General features: G+C 46.0%; 1 pseudogene; it reads right to left on the reverse strand.

Annotated features, from left to right (window-relative positions):
• Positions 1–17574: 17574 nt before the first annotated feature.
• Positions 17575–18554, reverse strand: LOC136544189 (uncharacterized; annotated as a pseudogene).
• Positions 18555–23639: the final 5085 nt, after the last annotated feature.

Consider the following 23639-nt stretch of genomic DNA (forward strand, 5'->3'; position numbering starts at 1 on the left):
CCCGTGCCCTAGCCATCGCACCACCGCCTCTGCGCCTCCGCACACAGCCGCCGCCTCCGTGCGCCACCGCCTCTGTGCCTCCACGCGCCACCACTCACGCTGCCCATGCCTTTGCGCACTGCCAACACCGCCATCATGTTCAAGCCCCACTCCAACGTCGACACCCATGTCATGCCCTAGCTTGCTTATGCCCTAGCTTGCTCCAGCACTACCAGTGCATCTCCACTACCAATCCAGTGCATCACAAACCCTAACCCTAGCCGATTCGGTGTTTCCCCGCGTGTCGCTTCTCATCTCTTTGGATCACCAGTTCATCAGTGAGTCGGTGCCGTTGAGGTCCTATTTGTAGTTGTCAGTCAACTCGGGGCTAAGCTCATGAGTATGGATCAAGGCCAAGCCTTGGAAGTGACAGTTGGCAGTTGTTTCTTGTCAGCAGCAGTTGCTCTTTTTAGAGCCAACCAATGGTTCATGTCAAGAATATTGGAGGCAGTCCAGGTGATGAGGATCCAAGGCGTCCGCCTTGCTTGCCTATAGATCCAAAAGGCAAGGTGACAAAGAAACTTGAAACAATGAAGCAGAAGTATCCAGATGTAGACACAACTACAGCAGCCACAGCTGTAGAGGCCACAGAGCGTGCCAAGAGAGGAGGTGCTCACAGTGGTATAGTTATTGCAGATCAGCAGCTTCCACCAGCGATAATAGAAGCACTTGAGCAGGTTGAGCACCGTCATGGTGGTCCAGCTAGGACTGTCATGGTAGCAGGATGATGAGTTGTCTTGGATGAGAGTCAGCCTCAGGGAGAGTTACAGCAGGAGCCATAGGCAGTAGAGCTGACTTAGGAGGGACAACAGGCCTAGGAGATAGAGCAGGCACCTCAACCACAGCTTTGCCGCTCTGGTCATACTCGTGCTCTAGGCACACCGACGACAGATACACAGCGGAGGGGTTCTCATCCACCACCCAGACCACAGGGTCTGCCTCTAGTGACTCATCTAGATCTGAAGGCCACCATGGCCAAGCAGGTGCAACAACTCAGATTTGTGGAGTTTGTGCAGTGGTTTCTGCCGAGGCGAGATGAGCGTGCATCAAAGGGCTTCTACACACCACTGCAAGAGGACTTCTACAATGCATATCTCAACAGTGGAGCTGTTTTCATATCTCAGAGGGTGTGCAACATAGAGTCTATTGTTGCAGTAGCTAGAGAGCACATTCGGCCCTACCTTTCTTACCTGCTAGGGTTGACAGACTTACTTGGATGGATAGGATTGTATGTTCCATATTGGATCCGTTAGTTCTATGCTTCTCTCTGGATTCACCCGCAGCACAGATTCATACACTTTGCATTCAGTGGCAGAGATTACAGGCTGACGAGCACTAGGGTCAGAGATATACTCAAGCTTCAGGAGCAACCCGTCCGGCTACATGAGGTTTGCTATGGACAGACAGTGCCCCCCAGACGTCCTCATGGTGGGATGGTGCCCTCTACTGATCTAGTCCGCCACTACTTCACAGAGTCATTCGATGAGGGGTCTAGCAGGACACCTAGGGATCTTACTCCCACTGCTAGAGTACTTGATGCCATTATGAGGAGGACACTTCTTCCAAGGATGGGGTATCATGAGGGCTTGACTCGCATACAGTTGAGGCTACTGAACTATCTGATGCAGCAGACATTGTTTGATATTTGGGATCTCCTTCTATCATAGACGGAGGACACTATTGCTGAGGGGTTCAGAGGTCATCGATAGTTGCCCTATGCCCATTGGATCATGTTTCTAATTCACAGGGCAGTTACAGTGAGGTCGTCTGAGATGCTAGCTGAGTACAGTGGTGCTACGATAGAGTTCCCTGCATATAACATGACTTAGATGATCCGCCATAGTACACCGACTGCACCTAGCCAGCCACGCTGTTGTCTAGAGGTGCTAGAGACTATAGCCCAATAGGATGATACTATCAGAGGCATAGCAGCTATAGAGGAGGAGCAGTTGGATGCTCAATAGGAGGGGATGGTCGAGAGCGACCCCAGTGATAGCTCAGATGAGGACTACCACGATATTCCTCAGATGCCTCCACGACGACATGATCATGAGGCCGGTAGCTCTAGTTCAGCTCCATCTGCACTGTAGACAGGCCCCGCTCTACTTGCCATACTTGAGCAGATGAGGCAGGATCAGGCTTGCTAGGCTCAGGAGACTGCCGCTACCTTTGCATAGTTCTAGGCTCGACAGGATGAGTTTCAGCGGCAGCAGCAGGCCATACAGCAGCAGCAGTAGGCCATGCATCAGTAGCAGCTCCTCATGCAACAGTAGCTCCTTGGATTTATGCAGCATGTAGTGACATCTATTGGGGTTCCACCGCCATAGTCTTTACCCCAGCTTGGTCAGCCTGCCACCACTTCTATGACTCCAGCGTTACAACCCAGTGGGCTTCGGAGTCAGGGATAGCCACTAGCACAGTTTGCTTCACCTACAGAGTAGGTGTCCCAGTGGTTTGCTTCACTCATGATAGCCCCATAGTTCACACCTCTCCAGACGGGCTTTACACCGGCTCAGACTTCTTTGCTGCTAGTGCCAGAGACTACAGTGTCCAAGAGCCTTGGTGCATCCTTCAGTGAGTTGACAGGGTAGCCTACTCCGCCATATTTGCATGTCCCAGGTCCTTCTATAGTTGCACCTATTACCGGGACTACAAAGATGCTTCCTTCGTCAGTGGCATCATCAGAGCCAGTTGCTCTAGTCATACCTGCATAGTCTATAGCAGCTCCAGTTGTTGATCCGACCCAGACCGCTTCAGCGTTGCTTCTAGCTATAGAGGGTCCAACAACTCAGAGCTCTGGTTCAGATGATGATGGCACTCAGTTTCAGCTTGCTCCTCGTACCTTAGCACCTGACTCGTCCGCTGCAGCCCCGCCGATCGACCCTTAGGTTTTGGTGTTTGACGCCAAAGGGGGAGAGGGATCGAGTATGCTAGACTTAGGGGGAGCGACTTTGGGGGAGCTTAGTTTACTTAGACTATCTATTATATTTGGTTTTTATGTGTGATACACTATTATGCATTCGTCGTGTGTTTACTTTTATGCATTAAACTATTTATGTGATAGTGATATCTATGTGATCGTGATATATGACATGTGTGCTCTCTACTTTAAATTAGTTATATGTCATATCACTTGTGCCATGCTCATTTGCTTTGCTTCCATGTTTCACTCCAATGCAAATGAGTTTCATTACTTGTACTCAAGCTTATTTCATATCTTTTGAGTACATCATGTTGGCTTGGCTCATATAAGCTTGCCTAACACTTTTGTTCTTATTGCCAAAAGCTTATATGAACCAAGCATGTTAAAAACCTCATATCTTTCACATACTCGAGGTGGTATTGTCATCAATCACCAAAAAGGGGAGATTGAAAGCATCTAGGCCCCTAGTTGGGTTTTGGTGATTAATGACAATACGTGATTACTGTGACTAACGTGTGTTTTGTAGAGGAAATTAAGTTAGGTCACGATAATGGAGATCAATTGGGCAATCATGGTGGTCATGCCCCTACGATGGAAATCGTTTTGGTTTTTAAAGGATGGATGACAAGGTTAAGGATGGACTAGTTCTAAGTGTTGTTTGGAGTTGAAGAGACACTTAGAGTAGTTTAGGACTTTGTTTTTTCCTTTGGCCATACTATTAAGGGGGTATGGACGGGTAGCTTGACCTAGGTGAGTCTAGTGAGTTAGGTGTGGTGCACACTTGCTAAATCTAGCACTAGGTAGCTCCAAAATAGCCCTTAGATTCAATGGAGCAAACTTCATTCACGTATGATCGAGAGTTGGAAGTGAATGGAGGGTCAAATACTGACCGGACGCTAGCTTTGGTGTTACCGGACATTGGCTTAGGGTTCGGTCAGTTCATTTGACCGAGGTGCTTTCATCTGGTGCGACCAGATGCTGAGAGGTCAAGTGACCGGACGCTGAGGGCCAGCGTCCGGTCGACTCTAGTAAGGTTCCAGAGAGGGAAAATCTCGACTGGACGCTGGCTAGCATCTGGTCACATTGTAAACACTGGAGTTCGGGGTGAACTGACCGGCGCATCCGGTCAACATGACCGGAGCGTCCGGTCACCCCACAGAGGCACATAACGGTTTATGTTTTAGCCCATGTTATAAATACTTCCTCCATTCATGTGTGGGGGTACTTTTGCTCATTCCAACAGCTGAGAAACACCTTTGAGAGTGCTAAGTAGAGCAAAGTCCTAGTGAGGTGATTGAGATTTGAGAATCCCAAAGAGAGCCCCATTAGTGAGATCAAGAGTAGCAAAGTGTGCATCCATCCTTCTCATTAGGCTTGTCGTGGTCAAGTGAGAGCTCATGCTTGTTACTCTTGGTGATTGCCATCACCTAGATGACTTGGTGGTGATTGGAGAGCTTGGTGATCATCCAGCGGAGCTTGTGGATGACCCAACTCAAGTTGTGAGTGGTTGTGGGTGATTCACCATGACGGAGTGTCGAAGAATCAACCCACAGAGAGCACTTGATCCTTGCGTGGATCAAGGGGGAGCTACACACTTGCACGGGTGCTCCAACGAGGACTAGTGGGGAGTGGCGACTCTTAGATACCTCGGCAAAACATCGCCGCATTCCTCCTTCTCTCTTTACTTTGAGCATTTACTTTGAGCAATTCAATTCTTGTCATTGACATTCCTAGAATTGCCATGCTAGAGTAGGATTGGAACTTAGGGTGCTAAACTTTTGTGCGTTAGATCAATAGAAACACTTTCTAGGCACAAGGGGTTAATTGGGCTAACCGTAGAGTTTAACTATTGCAAAGAAATTTAGAATTAGCCTAATTCACCCCCCCCTCTTGGGCATCTTGATCCTTTCAATGGTGTTGGAAGACCCTTTTGATCTAGAACAATAGTTAAGGGACATCATGGGTAAGTCAGTACCACCAACTGACAATGTCTGTGGAGAACTTGATCTGAATTAGGAAGCTGTAGTCTCAACAGGAAGGATATGTTACAAGCTGTTGATCAGGAACAACAGGAGAAGGAAGAACCAATATTTCTAATTGACAAAGTCAATGGAGATCCTGGAGATACCAATCAGACTAGTAGTGATACCTCTCTGACTCCTAAAGCTTTAGCTTTAACAGGAAAAAGGCATGATACAGGGGCTTGAGCTCCTTACTAAAGAGGTGTGCTATGAAAACAACATGGTTATTGATAATTATGCTGGAATCTCTCTGTAAGGATGTAATGAGAAGGATGTTTGGGTTACCCTAGATTGTCTGTTACACAAAGACTCCCATTGCTTCATAGTTGCCAACAAAATTGTAGAGCTTTTTTACCGAAGAATCACAACACTTAAAGTGGGAAGAATTCAGGAAACTTGCTAAGGCTGATACTGCAAATGAGGAATGTTCTCAACTTCTCAGAAGAATGGAACTTTAGGACTCAGATAATGAAGAAGAGGAGTTACTGGAAGATGTGAACACTACAGATAAGGTGGAAATGGATGCTGCTGAGTTTGAGGAAAATCAGGGTAGGAGGAATCAAAAAAGGTAGATTCAATGGGGGCCTATTCAGAGGGTAGCAAGGCTGAGAAGGTACGCTGAAGATGGCAAAACTATGATGCAGAGGGCGGGAGAACTAAAGGAATACAAGAACTTATGCAAAGGTACTAAGCCTACTCTCTCTCATGCTTCTGAAAGCAATGAGATGTTTATTGCTAAGTCAAAATGTGTTAATATTTCTTTGGGTTCTAATACTAAGATGATTGATAACAATGTAGACCTTATTAGTCTCCCTATAGATTTAACTATTGAGATAAACATGACAGATTTCCCCAATTTGGTACAGACATCTAGCACAGTTATATCTTCCCCTTTAAAGGGTGATGATGCTAGCCAAGAGAACTCTTGGGTTCAAGTTACTAGTAAGGGTCTTAAGCCCTCTACATCAAAAATAGTTGAAAATGATAATAGCAACCTGGAATGTTAGAGGCCTCAATAAAAGAGGCAAACTACAATGCATCACTGATTTTGTGGTAAAAAACAAGTTAGATTTTGTTGATTTTCAGGAGACCAAAAAAGATAACTTTGACGATGCTTTTCTGAACCAAGTGCACAGAGATTTTATTTGGCATTTCTTGCCAGCTGATGGGACAGCAGGGGGAATTTTAGTTGGTTTGAATAATAACAAGTTTGAGGTAATTGCCCAGAGAAACACTAACTCCTATGTGGCTATCATGATTAGGAATGTTGTTGATAAGTTTGTTTGGAGGTTTGTGTTGGTCTATGGTTCCTCTTATGAGGAAGAGAAAGCTGAGTTCATTCAAGAACTGGATGAAATTTTGGATAATAAGAAGAATACCCCGCGCGTTGCTGTGGGAATTGCGGATTAGTGGATTGCGTGGCATGATGATGTGGACAAACAAAATACTTATGTGTCTTGCTGATGTGGATATTACAATTGTATGGGCTAGTGGATTTTAATTGTGTGTGATAGTGCATTGCCTAGTTGGATAGCTTGCATGTTGAGAGAAATAGGTGACTTGCTGACGTGGTCATTACAATTGTATGTGCTAGTGGATTTTTAATTGTGTGTGATAGTGGATTGCCTAGTTGGACAACTTGCATGTTGATAGAAATAGGTAGTGGGGTTTGGCTTTATAAGAGTATAAGATTGGTCTGGTCCTGCCCTTCGAGGAGGAGATTTTAATCTTGTAGCTAATCTGAAAGAGAAAAATAATGGCATAGCGAACCAAAAGTGGGTGGACCTTTTCAAGGACTGGATTAATTGTCATGGTCTAGTAGAATTAAAAATTTCCTCTAGCTCTTTTACATGGACCAATAATCAAGAACAGCCTATTATGGCTGCAATTGATAAGTTTCTGTGTAATAATAGCTTTGAGCAAAAATACCCTTTGGCTTTTGTAACTTCGAAGTCCAGAGCAGGGAGTGATCATGTACCTCTAGTTTTAAATCTAGGGGTTGATGAACCAAAGAAACCTAGCCTTTTTAGATTTGAAAAATGGTGGTTAAACCATCCTGATTTTAAGGCTTTTGTTACAAAGACTTGGCAAACTGAATGCATTTTTACTGAACCAATTGAGATTTGGCAATTTAAAATTAGGTTACCTAGGAAGAAAGTTAAAGGATGGGCTAGGAATGTGAATGCTGAGATTAGAAAGCTTAAAAGTGACCTTTTGAAAGAGTATGAGTCTTTAGATATTTAGTATGAGCTGGGTTGCCTGTTGTTAGGCTAGAAAGATAGGATGGATGCATGCCATTCTTCTTGAGTTAGAAGTGATTTGGAATATGGAAGAAGTAAAAGCGAGACAGAGATCTAGGGATAGGAACATTAGAGGAGATAAGAACACTGCCTACTTTCAGGCAGTGGCAAATCAAAGGAATAGAAAGAAGACGATTACCTGTCTTGAGACAGATGAAGGGATAATTGAAGATAATGACCAAATGCTGAACCAATCAATAGATTATTATAAAAATCTTTTTGGGCCAGAACCAGTGAGTGGAGTGAGACTTGATGCTGATTTCTAGGATGATGATGATGATAAAATCTCTATACAATAGAATGAGCTGTTCGAAGCTCCTTTTCCTAAAAATGAAATTAGAACAGCTGTGTTTGAATCCTATGCTGATGGTGCCCCTGGCCCAGATGGCTTCTCGTTTATGTTTTACCAACACTTTTGGGACCTAATCAAAGATGACTTTTATGAATGTTGTAAGAGACTTTGAAGCTGGTAATTTGAATATAGAAAGACTCAATTATGCTCTAATAACTCTCATACCAAAGGAACCTGAGGCTAAACTTCTTATGAAGTTTAGACCCATTAGTTTACTCAATTGTAGCTTCAAGATTTTTGGCAAAACTTTGAATAATAGACTTATAAAAATTGCTGATAGACTCATTTCCAAGAATCAAATAGCCTTCATAAAAGGTCGTTTTATACTAGAGAGTGTGGTTGGAGCCCATGAAATCATCCATGACATAAATAAAAACAAAGAAAGTGGTGTGATTTTGAAACTATACTATGAAAAAGCCTATGACATGGTTAGTTGGTCCTTTTTAGAGGATATGCTAATAGCTAGAGGCTTTGAAAGAACCTGGGTTAGTTTGATTATGAAATTAGTTATGGGTGGATCCCTGTGTGTGAGGATTAATGATGAAAATAGCACATATTTCAAACCTGGGAAAGGTCTTAGGCAAGGAGACCCTCTCTCCCCTTTGCTCTTTAATCTAGTTGTAGATATTTTCACCAGGATGCCTATTAAAGCTGCTAGTAATAATTTGATATCTGGTTTATTACCACATGTGATAGCTGGAGGTGTGGTGAGTTTGCAATATGCAGATGATACCTTACTCTTTCTAGAAGATGATTTAGATAAAGCTAATAATCTGAAGTGGCTTCTGCTTTGCTATGAACAATTGACTGGAATGAGAATTAATTTTGATAAAAGTGACCTATTGACTATTAGCATTGAAGAAGCTAGAGTGAATGAATACTCAAAAATCTTTTGTTGTAAGAAAGGGGAATTCTCTATCAAATATTTGGGGTGTCTTTGCATTTTACAAATTTGAGAAAGGAAGACTTGCAACCTATTATTGATAAAATCATTAAACGAATTGTTGGTTGGAAAGGGAGATTACTCTCTTATGTAGGTAGGTTGACCCTTTTGAAGACATGTTGATGAGATCCTAACATATGGGTATGTTAAGCCTTAGGATCATTGGTTCTCGACTGAAGGGACCGCTGACCGACGCCTCCAGGATCGCCCGAGGGCTTAGGGGCTATACCCATCGGGTATGCTCACGTGCACCCTCCGACGAAGAAACATGACTGAGCTTGGGCACGATGCAGCCCCTGTAGGCTTGGGGGCTCGCCTAGTCCTTAGGCTCCCTATCAACGATACGCTCGAGCTCGGGCCTTAGCTCCTGCCCGGCTTGCAATGTCAGCCAAGGCTTGGGCACAAGAAGACAAGCCCCGGACCATCAGGGCTCAAGGGCTCCCAGACGCTGTGCCCTCAATGTGGCCATGCCGGCCACTTTCGTGATAGGGTCACGCATGGGGCGTGACACAAGAAGATAAGCTTCCCACGGCCTCTAGGGGCTGGGCAGCTCCTGGGCCTATGTGTCAGTCCCTAGAGCTGACCTCTGCCACCACCAAGAACACTCCAGAAGGTCAACCTAGGGGAGGCCGGTCCAAGCTGACATAGCCTAACATGTAGAGTGTCAAAACAGAGCAGCCGAATGATGCCTAAGGCTTCTTTGGCTCCATGACACCGCCATAGTCCATAGAGCGCTGCTGCAAGAACCTCTTGGCCTCTAGCACATGTAGACTATAGACTCATCTCCCTAAACCACCATGTACCCGACCTATCTCATTATATAAGGGATAAGGTCAGACCTAGAGGGGGGGATCAAACTCAAGACATTCCATTCCATCTGCTCCTACTTAGCACCGAGAGTAGAGCAACCTAGAGAGGGGCACCAAGAGCTCCTCCAACGTATCCCATCGTCTTCCTCCTCTCCAATGAGGGGAAGACTCGATCGGTGGCAAGGCAACCTTAGGATTAGGACTAAGCTTACCCTCTACCAATTCTCTCTCTACACTTTTTGTAAACCCCCGTTTTTGGGTGCTTTTGAGTATAAGGATCATCAGCTGCTGGACATAGGGCATCGATTGGCCCTAACTAGGATAAACTATTGTGTCCTCTCTATGATTCTTATGTTCTTGAGTCCACCCGAGCCACCAGAGACCCATACTCTGACACCGACTCGAACAACTATGCTTGTTGTGGTTCTGACCCTACGACAACTGGCGGTGTCTGCTTCAATAGCGAGTTCTCCGTCACTGCCGGTGCCTTTGCTCTAGTCTAGGTCCTCAACTTTGGGAGCCTGTCCTATGTCACCGACTGCTATGACGAGCTTCATCCACTCCATGGGGCTGTGCCGGTGGGCAACGAGCCCTCAACGTCGCCCCCTCTGCTAGGACTTCTAGGAGCAGATCTCAAGGTCCTGGCCCGATAGATCTAGTGCGGTTTGGGCTAGAACCCCACCGTGTCGGACCACCGCCAGATGTTCTACATGCTGGCCAACATCCACCACCAGATCACCACTAGTGAGGTGCTCCCACCGCCTGGCTACTTCTGGTACAACCTCCTAGACCTTCCCTTTGGGATCAAGAATGTGGCGACATCCTTCTAGATGGAGCTGGAGCACGTCATCAGCCGTGAGGCACCACGTAGCGCCATCCTCTTTGGCATGGCCAGGACTAACGTCCCCTCATTGCGCACCTTCCTCAAGATCCTTTCAAGGTATGACCTAGAGTACGACTATGACGACATCGACTGCTACGCTCCACCTTGTATGTGCTACCACATCGACGGCGAGGTTCTTGCCAAAGAGGCGCCTAGGCTCATGCTATCAAATTAGAGTCCCCGCAGCCACGTGGCCTACCTTCAGGAGAAGAAGGATCGCCTGTGAGCTCGGCAGGTGGACCTAGAGACCACCGAGGCAGAGCTTGAGCACCAAAGGTAGGACCTTGCACTGCAATGAGCTACGCACCCTCTCAGTGATGACGATGACGCCCACACAGGGCTCCCAGCGGCCTCTGCTTTCCCCATGCGGTGTACAACATGGCGGCCACCGCCAACCACCTACAAGACATCTTCGACATGCTGGAGCCAAAGATCAATGAGTGGCTGAATGAGGCGAAGCGGCTCCCCCGCATCGCTCCCGAGCAGCAGGCCGAGAGCTCAGCTTCCTGGTGCTGTGCTATGCTCTACCGACCATCCTAGATGATGGACACTCCCAATGGGAAACCGCTCTAATGCTCACACCCCATAGGTAGAGCGAGCAACGACGACACCTCCGACAACAACTCTGACCAGCCATGGACCTAGGGCGCCAAGCCTCGATAGGAGTGAAGGCATGACCTCTCTCCTTGGTGTCCTCCCACGTGGCACCGGACTAGCGATGACCGTGATGTCTATGACACCATTGAGGCCAAGTGCCACACTCAGGCATAGTCCTGTACCCCTGAGCAATAGGGCAGGAGCACTGCCCTAGATCATTTTAGCCCCCTAGCATTCGAGGTAGAAATTCGGGCGGCTCCCTACCCTAGGCATTTCCAACCACCGACGCATATCTCCAAGTATGATAGCAAAACAAACCTGGGCCATTGGTTAGAGGACTACCACCTTGCCATAAAGGTCAGGGGGTTGGACAACAACTTTGCCATCCAGTACCTTTCCCTGCTCCTATCAACCTCGACCAGAGCTTGGCTTGAGCAGCTCAAGCCTGACAGCATCTGTTGCTGGGGTGATCTCCATTTGGTCTTCATTAGCCACTTTTAGAGTACCTACACCCACCTAGGTAACTCATGGGGACCTCCGCAACTATAGACAGAGGACCAACAAGACCCTTCGGTGATATATCTAGCGCTTCTCCAAGAAGCGCAGTGTGACCCCGGAACAAGCAGCCGACACTCCCGAACACCAAGGAGTGCCTCTGTCAAGTCCAGAGTTAGCCCACTAGGATGTCGAGGTGCATCAGGTTAGAGCTCCCCCTGGTCACCCAGGGCCTCAAAAGACTAGAGAGCTCCTTTCCTCGAGCAGGGGGGGTCCTCCCACTGACATCATCGATGCCCATAGGCTGGTCTGACATGCCAAGAGCTACATAGTCTTCCATGGGCAACTCTATCGCCAGAGCACCTGTGAGGTGCTCCTATGATGCGTCACCCTAGAGGACAGGTAGAAGCTACTCCTTTACATCCACGGTGGCATCTATGGGCACCACACAGCATCGAGGACCCTCATGGGAAAGGCCTTTAGGCATGACTTTCTACTGGCCAACCACCCTCGCCGACACTCGGGACCTCGTCAAGACATGCATGGGCTGCTAGTACTATGCCAAGCAAAGTCACTTGCCCGCCCAAGCGCTCTAGACGATCCCCATCACCTAACCATTCGTGGTCTGGTGCCTCGACATGGTCGAGGAATTCAAGAAGGCTCTCGGAGGCTTCGACCACCTACTGGTCGCCATCGACAAGTTCACTAAGTGGATCGAGGTCCGATCCATCATCAACCTCAAGTCAGAACAGGTGGCCGAGTTCATCCAGGACATTATCCATAGGTTCAAAAATTCCCAATCGCATTATTACTAATAATGGCACTCAGTTCACATGCTGCAAGTTTCTAGATTTCTATGATGCCTGGTGAATCTAAGTGGATTGGGCCTCAGTCTATCACCCCGAGTCCAATGGCCATGTCAAGCACACCAATGGGCTAGTCCTCCAAGCGATCAAAATCTGCATCTACAATGAGCTCAAGATCCACGCTGGCCATTGGGTGGACGAGCTCCCCTCCCTGCTTGAGAGCCTAAGGATGAGCGTGAATCATTCGATGGGGTACACACCTTTCTTCCTCGTCTATGGGGCTGAGGCGGTCATCCCCTCCAACCTCAACTTTGATGCCCCATGCGTCCACTTCTACAATGAGCAATGGGCTAAGGAACAACGCCAGGTGGATGTCGACATGCTCGAGGAGGTGTAGAACACTGTCGTGGTGCGATTTGCACACTACCAATTAGGACTTGGCCGCTATCACGCCAAACGTGTACGTGAGGGTTCCTTTATTGTAGGTGGCCTCATCCTCCAAAGAACCACCCCATCCAAGAAGGGCCAAAAGTTGACTCCACCCTAGGAAGGCCCCTTTCATGTCTCATGGGTGATCTAGCCAGGCGCCTACAAGATCAGCACGATGGCGGGGAAAGAGTACGATAATGCATGGAACATCAAACAACTACGTCGTTTCTATCCATAGCTCGTTACTTCCTGTATTTCAATACCGTACCTCTAACCTCCTAGTAGGATCCTGCCCCTTAGTGGGATGGAAGAGACGCCCCCACCAGAAAGGGGGGGTGCCTCTCGGGGTTCAAGGTCGGCTCATCCGAGCTTCAAGGCCACCATAGGGAAAAGAACTAAAGTGCAAGGGACGCTCGGGAGACGAGCCCACTTGACTATAGCTAGGATGTCTAGAAGCATCTTGACCATCTGGATGAGCGATGTCTGAGTACCGACATTGAGCCGCTTGTGGTGACCTAATGAGGGAGGCAGCGAGCCCCCGAGCATCGATAGATGAGCTCAGGAACTATATGAGTGGCTCGGTCAAGAAGTAGAGAATCTCCCCTCTAGGGGACATGCCCAAGGCATGAAATGACTGTAAACTTGGGGTTCTCATAGACTTACCCGCTAGTAGCACAGGATGACAATCTTGAAGGAATACGAGGTTGGCTACGCTAGCACAAAACAAATTTACTACCGTGTAAAACATGAACACTGCTGTTATAGATCACAGGATTACCATTATATGCATAGATGCGGAAGTTGATGAAGCACGTCAGGGCAATGTAGTCGATCACCACATTGAAGTAGAGTAGTCGATCACCTCCACATCAAACATGCAGCGACGTCCTCCTTGTGTAGCGGCTCATCCAAGTGTTGTAGATGCAACACCTCCAAGGTATCCACACGTGCGGGGAGGAAGCATCGCAAGACGGACTGCTAGATCCACGAGTGCAACTTGGTGAGGACATGGGAGATGGAGCGGCTGCTCCACCAAAAAGATCCCCAAAACCCTAAGCCGCCCCCACCCCTCAATATATAGAGGTCTCTGACAGGTATCTAGGTCCAAGGCCCATTAGTACTCCTAAATCTAGTCCAATTCGGATCAGATCATCATTGGGCTTCCAGCCCCTTAAGTGTGCGACCCTATAGGTTCACATACATATAGACATGACGTGAGTACTTCTACTCAGCCAATAGTTGGTAGCGGCCTCTAGCAAGACATGCCAACTCCTATACACACACAAAGATCATATCAGATGAACCATCACAACATCATGTACATGTTATTCCCTTTGCCTCACGATATTTGGTCTAGCTCCAAGCCGACCTCTCTTTCTCGATCCTATGATTCGAAATCCCTTTCTAGGTTAACTCTTAACCTCACGTAGCATGGCCATGCATTTCCAGATTCAATCACTCGAGGGGCCTCTCCCAAATAGAGAGGGGCAAATTCCATCTTGACTGATCATACCTCACAGCATGCTTCCTAACAAACCCGAAAGCTATCTTTATAACTACCTAGTTATGGAGTAGCGTTTGATAGCCCCTAAGTACGTCGATTCACATCTTGAGTGCATGCAACAATCTCATGTCTAAGGACAAAGCGTACACGTTGTGTAAAGAGAACTATGTAACTACATGTCGTGTTGAGTCTATCTTAGCACATGTCTCTACACGTGCCCACATTATTAGTTTGACATCTCCATGTCCATGACTTGTGAAACATAGTCATCAGCTAATACATGTACTAGTCTAATATTCATGTGTGTCCTCACATGAACTCCGACTAGGGACAACTTTAGAATAACCATACAAGTAAAGAGTTTCACATACAATTCACATAATTGCAAATCAATTCAAGTGGCCTTTAATGGATATTCAAGGAACACAATATGAAATATGGATACAATAGAATATCATCATCTCTATGATTGCCTCTAGGGCATATCTCCAACAGTCTCCCACTTGCACTAGAGTCAATCTAGAAGATATCTAATACCCATAGCTCTTACATGCGCATCATGCTTAGACTACGGGAGAGGCTTTGTCAAAGGATCAGAAATATTCAATTTTGTATGTATTTTGCATATCTTGATCTCACCCTGGTTAACAAAGTCTCAAATGAGATGAAATCGCGCATTACGTGTTTGTTCTTCTAGTGATTCCTTGACTCCCTTTCTTGCACAATAGTTCCATTGTTATCACAGTAGAGATTCAATGGGCTGGACGCATTCAGGAACACACCAAGCTCAATAAGGAAATTCCTTATCCAAACACCCTCCTTCGTGGCTTCTGAAGTCGCGATGTACTTAGCTTCTGTCATAGAATCAGCCACCGTCTCCTGCTTGGAACTCTTCCAGCTAACAGCACCACTGTTTATTGTAAACACAAATCCTGATTGTGACTTTGAATCATCTTTGTCTGATTGGAAACTAGCATCGGTATAACCTGTTACAACAAGCTCCTCATCACCTCCATAGATGAGGAACATTTCTTTAGTCCTTTTGAAATAATTAAGAATGTTTTTCACTGCTGTCCAGTGACTCTCACCCGGATCAAACTGGTGTCTTCTTGTCATACTTAGCGCATATGAAACATCTGGGCGAGTACTTATCATTGCATACATGATAGATCCGATAGCCGAAGCATATGGCACTCTACTCATGCGATCCTGCTCATCAGTTGTCGAAGGACACTGAGTCTTGCTAAGGTGTATGCCATGTGACATAGGCAAGAACCCTTTCTTTGCCTATTCCATGCTGAACCATTTCAACACTTTGTCAAAGTAAGTATCTTGGCTTAATCCTATAAGCCTTCTAGATCTATCTCTATAGATTTTGATGCCTAGAATATATGTTGCTTCCCCTAAGTCCTTCATCGAAAAACTATTTTTCAGTGAGGTCTTGACGGACTCAAGCATAGGAATGTTGTTTCCAATCAGTAATATGCCATCCACATATAAGATTAAAAATACTACAGAGCTCCCACTAACCTTCTTGTAAACACAAGCTCTTCTTCATTCTTAATGAAGCCAAACCCTTTGACCACTTCATCAAAATGAATGTTCCAACTCCTAGATGCTTGCTTCAACCCATAAATGGATTTCTGAAGTTTGCATACCTTTCCAACATTTTTCGGATCGACAAAACCCTCGGGCTGCATCATATACACGTCCTCAGTTAAATTTCCATTCAGGAAAGCTGTCTTGACATCCATCTACCATATCTCATAATCAAAATATGTAGCTATAGCTAGAATAATCCGAATAGATTTAAGCATCACTATGGGCGAGAAGGTCTTGTCGTAGTCAACTCCTTGAACTTGTCGAAAACCTTTTGCGACAAGTCTCGCTTTATAGATGTGAACATTTCCATCCATACCTTTCTTCTTCTTATAGATCCATTTGCACTCTATGGTTTTAACACCATCAGGCGGATCAACCAAGTTCCAAACTTGATTGTCTCCCATGGACTCTCTTTCAGATTGCATGGCACTTTGCCATTTTTCGGAGTCTAGGTCCATCATTGCTTCTGCATATGTCACAGGCTCATCATTGTCCAATAATAATATTTCCTACAATTCATAGAGCCTTGCCAACCTTTGTGGTTGTGGTGGTGCTTCTCTTGCTATGGGTATCTCAACTTGTTCTGCTACGCTAGCATCACTCATTGATTCTTGCCCAATTGGCTCATCCCAAACTTCTTCAAGATGCACTATCTTTCCATTCTTCTCCCCTTTGAGAAACTTTTTCTCTAGGAAAACACTGTTCCGAGCGATAAACACTTTGCCCTCTGATCGGTTATAGAAATAATATCCTAAAGTTTCCTTTGGATATCCCATGAAAATGCATTTATCCGACTTGGGTGTTATCTTGTCCGACTGAAGTCATTTGACAAATACTTTACATCCCTAAATCTTTAGAAAAGATAAACTAGGAGTCTTTCCAGTCCACATCTCATATGGTGTCTTACTATAGATTTAGACGGTACCCTATTAAGTGTGAAAACTATTGTTTCTATAGCATATCTCTAGAATGATAATGGTAGGTCCGACTGGCTCATCATTGATAGAACCCTATCCAACAAGGTTCTATTATGTTGCTCAGATACACCGTTTCTCTGAGGTGTTCTAGGCGGCGTAAGCTGTGGAACAATTCCATAGCTTTTCAGATGATTGCTAAACTCATGGCTTAAATACTCGCCTCCACGATTAGATCGTAAGGCCTTAATTTTCTTGCCACGCTGATTTTCAACTTTATTTTGAAATTCCTTGAACTTTTGAAAGGTTTCAGACTTGTGCCTCATCAAGTAGACATAGCCATATCTACTAAAATCATTAGTAAAAGTTATGAAGTATTGGAACCCTCCTCTAGCTGTCGTGCTCATTGGTCCACATACATCGGTATGTACGAGTTCCAACAAGTCTAATGCTCTCTCAGGAAAGCCTGTGAAAGGCACCTTAGTCATCTTGCCTAGCAAGCAAGCCTCACATGTCTCATATGATTCAAAATCAAATGAAGTTAAAAGTCCATCAGAATGGAGCTTCTTCATGAGCTTTTCACTTATATGACCCAAACGATAATGCCACATGTAGGTAGGACTCAAATCATTAGGCCAAGGCCTTTTAGCACTTATATTATAGATAGGTGAATCATCAAGACTTAAAACATACAATCCATTCACAATGGGTGCAAAAGCCATAAACATATTATTCTTAGAGATCACACAACCAATGTTTTCACTCGAAAATGAATAACCATCCTTCATCAAGCATGAAGGAGACATAATGTTTCAACTTAAACTAGGAACAAAATAACAATTATTCAACTCCATGATAAATCCTAACAGGAGGTGGAGTTGCATCGTCCCGACGGTCAACGCAGCAACCCTTGCATTATTGCCCACGCGGAAATCAACTTCTCCTCTTTCAACGCTTCTACTTTTTATCAGTCCCTGCATCGAATTGCAAATATGAGCAACCGATTTGGTATCAAATACCCAAGAATTAATAATTGTATCAGTGAGAAATATGTTGTTTATAACATTAATAACAAGCGTACCTGAGGTGGAAGTACTCTTACTTCCGCCATTCTTCAATGAAACCAGATACTGCTTGCAATTTCTCTTCCAGTGACCAAGTTCATGACAATAAAAGCACTCTTTGTCTAGAGCAGGTCCAGTTTTAACCTTGGGCGCTAGGTTTGGCTTAGAGTTCACAGCCTTGCCCTTCTTCTTCCAAGAATTGCCCTTCTTCTTAAAGCTAGGCTTGTCCTATATTGCCATCACATGGCTGCTGCCAGCGTTTTTCTTAATGTCACCCTCTGCTGTTTTAAGCATGCCACATAGTTCATTCAAACCCTTCTCTACCCCATGCATATGGTAGTTCGAGATGAAGTTCCCATAGCTAGGCGAAAGAGACGAAAGAATAAAATCAGTGGCCAACTCTTGGCCCAGTGGGAAGCCTAGCTTCTCCAACCATTGAACGTAACCAACCATCTTGATTACGTGTGGCCCTACTGCTGCGCCTTCTGCTAGCTTGCTTTCCACAAAAGCCTTAGACACATTGAACCTTTCAGTCCTAGCCTATGTCTGGAACATGTCTCTAAGTGCCATGATCATATCGTATGCCTCATGATTTGTTTCAAACTGCATCTACAGTTCGGGTTCCATGCAAGCAAGCATAAGGCAGCTTACTTCGTGATTAGCATCACATGCTTTCTTGTAAGCATTCTTAACGGCAGTAGGTGCATCATCAGCAGGTTCTTCTAGTAATGGGGTGTCCAGAACATCTTCCTTTTTATCAGCCCTGAGAACAATTCTCAGGTTACAGATCCAATCCGTGTAGTTTGTCCCATTCAGCTTGTCCTTCTCAAGGACTAAACGCAAAGCAAACGGTGTGGTGTTGCTAGGTGCCATTTATCTACAACAAATAATAATGCAAAATACTAAGACAAAAGTATCCATGATAGAGTAAATCACATTAAACTTTTAACAGACTCTACTCCCACTAAAATCAATATCCCTCTATTGATACTTAGTGATTCAGGATCCACAACAAACAAGTCTACTAGTGAGCTTAAGCATCACCGCTAGCAGTCAAGGTAGATTGGTAAGCAACTCCTTGCTAATCATATCACATATGACTCCTATTGTTGGGTAACATCTCCATGTCTCGGCACCCAACCTTCATGCCCCAAAGTCCTTAACCATTAAGATGACCTTGTTAAGCAAACTAACCCTTATGCGTGTAAATATCCGATACAAACCCGTCTAGTCAAGGAAAACTAGTGATACTCTAATTTCATAGACCCACCACCAATCGTACAAGACATGGGATGGTGCAAGTTTTAGTTGGGAGGGCATACTAACTTAAAATTTGCGAGGGATCATTCTACTTCTAACATCACATCATGTAGAGTAAAACAAAAGAATAGCATTCACATAGTTGTGACATAGTATGGCCTGATTTCTAGTGGTGATCTCCATCTCCATAGAACCTGTTCACCATGATGATCTCGATCTCCATGATCCATGTGCGCCATCCTCCTAGAGATGAGTCCTCTAAGAACTAGTACAAGCACTTACATCTAATCAGCTAGTAAAGAAGGTTACACAATTGCTTGGATCATCACAGAATGACACGCAGGTCATCAATTACATTAATTTGACAATACATATGTAGGGGCCATACTGATCACAAAATCCTACAAAACAGAGTTAGGCGTTCTAACATCCAAACTTAAAAGGCCCAAAACTCCATCTTCCAAGCTGATTTTGGGAAATCTAATTTCACCAAAAACACCAAAGGGTTGAATTTCATATGTAACTTTTTCTGTAGATCAATTTTCATATAAAATTCACCTCGATCCGAGATCATACCAAAAAGTTACAGTCGTTTTACCGAAACACATGACCATGGTAAACTATCCGATCCAATAGTGGATCCAATCAACTACTGTGCATCATATGTGTCTGGCGTATGAATCTAGGTTTTGATTCGACCAATCACATTGATCTTCGCTCGCTGCAACTAGCATTACGTGTATCATTTAACTCTGATGGTGGAATTCTGACCGGTAGGAGTATGTCGTTACACGACCATTGCAACAAGATCACAAAACCAGATCATAGATCAATATGAAAACCCACATATCCCCATATGCACACATCCTAAATCCATAACTAAATAGCATCGTCTCTGATACCACTAAAGCAATACGAGGTAGGCTACGCTAGCACAAAACAATACTGCCCCAATCACCCCAACACCTACGATTATAGATCTGATCTTGGAACCACCTCTGAGGTCGTCTTCGCCGATAATTCACTACCCGCTCCCCCGCTACCAGAGGAGGCAAATCAACTACGATGATCTGATTGCATCCATCGATCAGGTTGGCCAGAAGCTCGCTGATTGCCTCTCCATTGTGGAATTGGCTCTAACCACTCTGGTTCAGCGTCGAGCACCCTCCGGTTTAGATCTATCAGAGGAAACTCCAAGGGTTACGGCCCTACCCTTTGGGCTCACCAACATCGCCACTACCTACCAAGATGCCCTAAGGGGCAAGTTTGTCAACCAAGTTAGAGATGTCCATCCTCCCATCAACCAGATCGTCGACCAGCTCCCACCAGCTTTTAACATGCTACACATCGACCGATGCCCTGGAGCATACCTCCAAACCATCCTAGAGGAGAATCCAAACTCCAAGACCTAGGGCTCTATGGAGATTATCACTAAAACCACCGCCGAGCAACCTCCCTTCCCTCCCTTCCATGGAGGCACAATCTTCAACGTCAGCGTCGATAGCCCCCCACGATAAGGGGAAACCGAGGAGGACCACACCGCCCGCATTAACAAGAATGTCAACCGTGCTCAGCACCAAGCAAATGAGGCTACCCTTATGGTAGCCAAGGCTTAGCTTAACTCACAAGGAAGGCCACCAACTCCAACACAACCTTGATGATGAATTTGTCAATGTTGACGGCCATGATGTCTACAAGACCCCAAGCGTCAACTTGGTCGTGGCCACCAACGAGCTCACCCGGCTCCCGTAGACATCGAAGGTCACCAGGGTCGTCACCATGCTCAAAGCAGTGCACTGCCAGGTCAATGAGATCCGAAAGGATCAGAGACCTTCCTATTCGACAAGCTTAATTCGCCGATCAGCCGTGCCAAGATCTAATCACCGCCCTAGCCAAAGTTGTTTTGCCGACCAGCACCACGACGATGGACAATCCCTCTAGGGGGAGCTAGGGGCAACCGCATCAAACACCCTCACCAACACGACCAGGAGGTCAACTAGGACATCCGAGCGCACCTCAACAATCTTTGAGACACACGACGCCATATCGACGAGCGTTGTTTCAGTCGCCATGAAGAAAAAGTGTGCCACCATTATGAATACGCCGTATCGACGAGCGCCATTTCAAAATCACTAGGGTTGAGCCCTATGAGGGATAGATGAACCCTAGAAAGTGGCTACAAGCTTATGCTACTGCTGTGCGCACCGTCGGGGGAGATACCAGTGTCATGGCAAACTATCTTCCCATCATGCTCACACCAACCGCGATGAACTGGTTCACAAGTCTTGCCCCAGGCTCCATTGGATCCTAGGAAGAGTTGGAGAAGGTCTTCACCAAAAACTACATGGCTACATGTACTCGGTCGGGCACAAAGCATGATCTAAACCGCATCTACTAGAAGTCATCCAAGCTCCTCCGTACCTACATGAGATGATTTTCCGAGATGAGGAATTTTATTCCCAACATCACGAAAGCAGAGGTCATCACCACCTTCGTCCGAGGACTCCATCACCATGACCTCCACTCCAAGTTTAATTGTAAACCACCCATGGGGATTGGTGAGATGATTACAACCGCCAACCAGAATGCTGATGCAAAGAAGCCAAAGTATGCCTCAACGAGGGCATGGGCACTCATCGCCCAACTCAACGCAATGACGAGCGACCCAATGATCGATGCCATAGCAGCCGCCACTACGATGACTGTAGTCACCATCAGGACAGCGGTCGTGATCCACTGGAAGGATCCAGATCTGGTCAATATCGCCGCTGCTGACCAGACCACATTATCGCCATCGTTGATGAACCTCGCGCTAAGCACAACTATGATGAGCACTACAAGAAGATCCTCGAAGGCCCATGCCCTCTCCATAAAAATGCCAAGCATAAGATGAAGGACTGCCTTGGCTTGGCTACGCAGTTCTAGGCCAAAAAGCCGTACAACGACAACAACGACAGAGTTGGAGGCCACCAACCACCTAGGGGCAACAACAACGCCTTCTAGGATCACGACAAAGTGGTCGCCACCATCTTTGGGGGCCTCGCCACCGCCGAGAATAGAAGAGATCAAAAGCTCAATGCCCGCCGAGTGCTCGCCGTCAATGTGAAGACACAATCGCCAACCCCAGCTATCACCCCTGGTCTAAGGTCCCCATCACCTTTAGTAGGGCCAACCAGTGGGCGAACATCCCTTATATAGGGTGTTTCCCTCTCGTCCTTGATGCAACCGTCTAGAAAGTGTTTTTCATAAAAGTGCTCATCGACGGCGGGAGTTCTCTGAACCTCCTCTTCGCTAGAGCCCTAAAGGAGCTAGGCCTCAGGATAGGAGATCTCATACCCTCTGACTCCTCCTTCTAGGGTGTTGTACCTAGCAAGGCATCCAAATCGCTCGAAGAGATCACCCTCCTAGTATAGTTCGGCACGACTAGCAACTACCATGTCAAGCACATCAACTTCTACGTTGCTGACTTCAACACTGCCTACCACGCCATACTTGGTCGGCTAGCTTTGGACAAGTTCATGGACGTACCACACTATGCCCATCTAGTGCTAAAGATGCCTTCGCCTATAGGAGTCCTAGCCCTATGGGCCAACCTCTCCATCACCTATGCCTATGAGACAGAGAGTCTTGCTCTTGTCGAAGCCACTGACCTCTCCATCCAGATGGCCAACGTGGTCACTGACGTCAAGACGGTGCCCGCCGATGACCAAGAGATCCCATCACTAGAGCCTCCTCGTGCCTCCACCAAGTCCAAGGAAACCAAGGACATCGGCCTCGACCTCGATGACCCCTCCAAGACCATGAAGATTGGGCCTCACCTCAACCCCAAATAGGAAAGCGTGCTCGTCTCCTTTCTACATGCCAATGTCGACGTGTTTGCTTGGAAACCTACAGACATGCTGGGGGTACCATGGGAGAAGATCGAGCACTCCTTGAATGTCTCACCGGCCGCCAAACCAATCAAGCAGAAACTTTGATGATTCATGCTAGACAAGAAGGAGGCTACTAGGGTAGAAATAAAATGGCTCCTAGCTGCTAGATTTATAAAAGAAGTGTATCATCCTGACCGGTTAGCGAACCCTGTTCTTATTCAAAAAAGAATAAAGAATGGAGAATGTGTGTTGATTACACTGATCTCAACAAACACTATCTGAAAGACCCCTTTGGTTTGCCTTGGATAGATGAGGTTGTAGACTCCACCACCGGCTATGAACTGCTCTCCTTCCTTGATTGTTACTTCGGCTATCTCTAGATATCCCTCAAGGAAGACGACCAGATCAAGATGTTCATCATGCCTTTCGGTGTGTATTGCTATACTACCATGTCCTTTGGACTCAAGAACACTGGGGCGAGCTACCAAAGGGCCATCTAGATGTGCCTCGATCAACAGATAGGCCACAACATTGAAGCTTACATCGATGATGTGGTCGTCAAGTCCAAGACCACCGATAATCTCATCGCCGACCTCGAAGAAACATTCACCAACCTAAAAAGGTACCGTGGAAGTTGAACCCTTCAAAATGCATCTTTGGAGTTCCATCCGGTATACTCTTAGGTTACATCGTCAGGGCCCGTGGCATCGAGCCCAACCCCGACAAGGTATCCACCGTCACCAATATGAAATGGCCAAGGTCCATAAAGGATATACAGAAGCTTATGGGCTACATGGCTACTCTCAACCGCTTTATATCATGCCTT

This window comes from Miscanthus floridulus, chromosome 3, assembly GCF_019320115.1.
Source record: "Miscanthus floridulus cultivar M001 chromosome 3, ASM1932011v1, whole genome shotgun sequence".
In the NCBI taxonomy this organism is placed as follows: Eukaryota; Viridiplantae; Streptophyta; class Magnoliopsida; order Poales; family Poaceae; genus Miscanthus; species Miscanthus floridulus.